Below are 5489 nucleotides of genomic sequence, written 5' to 3' on the forward strand. Positions count from 1 at the left end.
TTATAATTATAATATTACAAAATTCGCACAATAAAAATAAATGCATGTCTACTATTTATAACGAAAATATGATTGATGGAGAGCCAGACGAATTATCGAACCGATATAACGAGTTATTATTAGAATCTATTCCAGATCTAATAAAAAAATACCCGATATTGAATGGACGCACAATATTCAGATCCGTAGTTCCATAGATCCATATTCTTAAAGCCAGTCAGTCAACAGAAAATATTGGAATTAGCGCAGAAAATTAAGAACCAACATACCAGTGGTGACCATGAATTGCCCACAAGTCTTATGCGTCAGACCATTCCGGCTATAACCCAGGTAATTTGCTTTGTCGTCAATAACTCACTCAGTGAAGGAGTGTTTCCTGAGTCCCTAAAGTTGTCTGCAATTAGACCATGTTGTAACTGCAGACCCATCAGCCTACTACCGGCTTTCTCAAAGTTATTTGAAGTTGTCATGTCCAAACGGTTAATGAGTTTTATGATGGAGTGCGAGATTCTTTCGGGAAACCAGCATGGGTACATAGAGGGACGATCCACTCAAATGGCGACCGATCAGTTCACACAAGCAATTTTGAGACATCTGGAGGTAGGCCACATGACTCTAGGAATATTCTTGGATCTTTCTAAGGCGTGTGACAGTCTGAAGAGAAATTTACTGCTTAACAAACTAGGAATTTATGGGATCGGGGGGCCCGCTCTTGAGTGGTTTCGCTCATATTTAACTAATAGAAGCCAAAGGGTGATTATACGTCAGGACGGTATTTCCTACAAACAAAAAATTTTGCAAAGCACAGTAGCTGTGCCACAGGGTAGTATATTCGGACCTATTTTGTTTATAGTCAAAAAATTTTGTGCTAACGGAGTATGCAGATGATAGAAACCTGCTAGTAGGAAAAAAAACAACCCCCAAACTCGCGGGAAATGCCACTACTTTGTTAACATCCGCAGAATTATGGTTTGGGACAAAATATATTATGCTTAAATAAAGAAAAAACAAACGCATTAATGTTTAGAACCAAATTAAATAAAAAATCAGAAACCAGACACCATTGTTGTTGAATGGCTACAAATTTTAGTAGGTAGTAGCACAAAGTTTTTAGGTATCGATGAATTTTTAGACTGGTCTTGCCATATTGATTACCTTAATAAGAAACAAAATAAAATTTGTTTTTATATCCGAAATGTTTCAAGATACCTCAATGAAACGGCCCGCAAGGCCCTGCATTTCGCGAACTTTGAAGGAACACTTGAAGGAAAAAAATTGTTTAAGAATAAATTAAAACAGATGTTAATTGAGTTAGAGCCGTAAATATAGTATTAAAGATTATTTAAATATGTAACAACAAGACTTTTTAGTATAATGTGTCCTTGTCAATTTATTTTTTAACTCCATTTCATTCTGGATTCTTTGTATATGTGCATGGATCAATTGAATGTGATTTGAAACAAAGAAATAAAAAATAATAATAAATACTTTGATTCGACACCTGATTTTTGTGTGTGTTTGTGTGTGTGCTGTTTCAGATATCTATGTCCCAATACATTTGTAAGAGGATACGCATTCGTATTGAGCCGTTACTGGTATTACCCATGTTGTCGTTACTGGTATTTATAGATGGTCTAGTGTGGTCTGTATTTTGATTTCTGAAAGTTGCCTTGAATTTGTTTTTTTTAGCTCTCTAGCTAGGCTAGCTATCTAGGCATATCTCTTGCAGGAAATGTTGGTTAACTCGTCCAAATGTTGTAGGTCTTGCAGACTGTCGGCGACAATAATGGTGTCGTCTGCGTATAGCAAGTTGTTAGTTGTTTCCCCGTTTATGACAATACCACTGGTTCCTCCTGACAGCGCCTCTTTAAAGATGCCCGCACTAAACAAATTGAACAAGAAAGGCGACAATACACATTACTGTCTAATACGTGAATATATCTTAACCTCCTCACTCAAATCTTATCCGACTTTGACTCGTGCTGTTTAGTGCCAATGGAGATTGGATATAATTCATATGACTTTGCTATCGATCTCTTTTCTCTTTAGCACCTCTAGGACGTTTCAGTGTTGGACCCTATAGAATGCCTTTTAAAAGTCCATAAAGCAGATGTACATATCTTCACATACGCACATGATTCATATTTAGGCACCTCTGTCTCAATACGTTCAGTCCGAAGCGCTCTTCTCTTGTTGCCACGCTCTTCCGGAAAAACCCATTTGAGTGTCAGTGATGTATTGGTCTAATTTCGTGTAAATTCGGTTATGTGTGATCTGTAAAAATATTTTCAAGGTGGGACCCATTATGGCAATTATTCTGTGGTCCACATATTATCTGGCTTTACTTTGTTTGGCAGTGTTACGAATGTTCACGCTAGCGAATCGCTCCGAATTTCGCCCATCTCATAAATGTTGTTAAACAGTTTTAATGTAATATCTATGTAGTCTTCTCCGTATAAGATTCAGTAGGTCAATAGGCACTTTATCAGGTCCTGCTGCCTTTCCGGGTTTACAGTTTTCAATTGCATGTTCGAGTTTTTTTCTTAATTTTTCTGGTCCACTATACTCCAGTCTGGGTTAGCCAGTTCAATCCGATTATCATTGAAAAGTTTCTGTATATGCTCCTCCTTGCCAGTTTATCTATTGGTTCTACAATCAAGGCGCCGTTCTTGTTTACCAACACATCTGGCTGTCGTCTCTTTGCTCACCCAGTAATTTCTTTTATCGTTTTGTGCGAACTGAAAAGATCGTTTTGTTTTTATAAGCTTCAAACTCTCGACATTCATCAATTAGTAATTTTTCCTTGGCCTGTCTACCTTGATAATAAAGCTTGATAGTTCTTGAAGAACTGAAATAATAGAAATATAAAGAATAGTGAGACTGAGATGGCATTGGGTGGAACACGTGGCGAGACAAAATATGGAGAAGTGCTCATACAGAATAACATTTTGAACACTTCAAGAAGCGACAAGACTGAGAGAGAGAAGGAAATATAGGAGCGACTGTAGCTGGAAATAACTGGAAGATGCCTATGTCCATCGCTGGATGGACAAATGCTGAAAAAGATGGTTTGATCCTATCAAACTTTCAATTAAGGTTTAGGTTAAGGAATATTGAATTTATGGTCTCGGAACTAATGGAATTACGCACTCGAATCTTTGCCGCAACGTGGGCAACTTTTCAATTCGTACGTAGAGGGTTCCTTTAACTGTTATTATGTAATATACTATTTTGTACTATTGTGAGTATAAAATTTTATTTTTTGTAATAATATTTTCAAATGCTTTCGTATTTGGTTTGCCTGGATGAACTAGTGTTTTGGTCTATTCTGTGTGAATAATTAGTTCGTATTTGATAGTGTATCGGTTCTTTCCACAATTCCAAATGTGAGCATCAAGGTTGGAGATTTGTGTTTAACATTAATGGGGTTTCGATAACGATAACTTTTAAAAACATGTCTTCTTTACTGACTAGAACTTTTGTTATGTTTTTATGTTTAGTATCCAGTTTAATTAACATTCACTCAAATTACGAACTTGTAAATCCCCGTAAATAGGTCAGTATATATGGCTAAAACATTAGCGTTCATTTTTATCTTTGAAATAATATTAGAGCACAGTGAATAGCGGTATCGGTTTTTTCATCAGTACATAACAATTTCATGGTACATGCCTTAATTATTATACTTTTTGTTACAATATTTTTCCAACTCCCTACAACAGATTATCCGGGATTTTCTTTGAAACCTGACAACGCGTAGAGGACGAAATCGCAATCTCGTTTAGCTAATGAAGAGAAGAACACTTGTGTTGTTTGCCAAAAATTTATTTCGTTTACGGCTTGTTTTTCTCGGCTTATTTCCGTTTTATATTAGAAAAGTTTTTATTAAATTTGTTATAACTTGTCCGAAGTGATCAGTAATCGTGATGACTGAAAGGACATGGCCGCAGCTCTTAAGTGTCCTATTGATAAATATTGGGGCACTCTTGGATAGAAAGGAAATTTCTGTTACTATAAGCCTAGACTAATTGGATTTACTATTAGCTTGATTTAGCTAGAAGGGCGAGTATTGAAAATATAAATTATGACCAGTATACAAGCCCTCGGGTGTTGTACGCCTTTTTATTGAACTAATTCAAACTAATTTTTTGTTTTATTCAAAAATTAAAACGATGCAGGGGTTTCAAGATTGACAGCTTCAGCTTAGGATATTAGAAAATGCATAAAAATAGTATTTAAGTGATATTCTTATTTAAAAAAATATAAATTTTTTTCCATTTATCAAGATTACATTCCTACATTTTTTGATGATGTACAAAAATTTCATTGCCATATCAATTTTTTTCTCCTGGGAGAGAGATTCCAAATTATTGAAATACAATGGTTCCAACAATTCTATTACTATTTAACTGTGATCTTGATTGTTGGTTAAAACTCATGTATTCAATATATGCATTAAAATAGAAGTATTTGTATAATGGATTTGGAAACTGAATTGAAAACCAAATTGTGAAACTATTAGATATTTTCTATTGACAAATTTATAGTTGCATCAGTAAGGGTATTTTTTTTATTTGGGGCTAATTACACCTGATACCTTTTTCTGCACACCCACATCTGCAAGACCAAATTTCTGATTCGGTTTTTTGCTAATATAAGTATCAATTTCTGGGAAGAACTACAGTTTGTACTGTTTACTTGTACACTCTAAGAATATCTAAATACCCAGAAGCAACAGCTCAAAGAGTAAGAACACTAGTTTCCAAAATTTGTATTTACAATTTTATTATTTGTAAGGTCGTTGTTCTCATAATTTCATGAACATGCATAGTACCTATTGAAATATTCCTCTCTTCCAAAACCTAGCCTGTGCCTTTTATAGTTACCGTGCTATCGAAATCCCCGCATGAAATTAATATCTTTATGAATGGTTTTTGTAAAGTCGTTGAAACACGGCACTAAGTCACCTTAGGTAAAACTCACATTGTTTAAATATTCAGACATTTATATCCATATAAACTGGATAGCCAAGGAAAGTACGTCATTAGGCACAACAACAATACGAAAATTGAGCGTTATTTATTGCAAATTATACTGATATCCTTTTGTGCAATTAATTATTAGTATAATATTTATCTCGTATGATAATGTTTAACTAAACACTTCAACTGAAGTGTACCGTTAGCACGCAACAGTAATTGCATTGTCCCGAAAAAGTTTACGTAACATGTACCTTAGGAAAAGGTTACCTTACATTATCATCATGCTTTCAAATACGCATATAATTTATTTTTAAATTTTGCTGGTTTATGAAAACCTTCGCATATTTTCTAATTTGTATATATCGATGCTTTAATGCGTATCATCTTACGCCGTAACCGAATTCAATAAATTCGTAGACATAAAAAACTTGCTTATAAGTTACTGTTCATGTAGTGTTTGTTTTTTAATGTTTATCTGTTGTTTATTTCGTTATTTTATTCTTTCTG

Source organism: Dendroctonus ponderosae, unplaced genomic scaffold, assembly GCF_020466585.1.
Source record: "Dendroctonus ponderosae isolate FM_Combo_2020 unplaced genomic scaffold, Dpon_F_20191213v2 Dpon_F_20191213_5, whole genome shotgun sequence".
Taxonomy (NCBI): domain Eukaryota; kingdom Metazoa; phylum Arthropoda; class Insecta; order Coleoptera; family Curculionidae; genus Dendroctonus; species Dendroctonus ponderosae.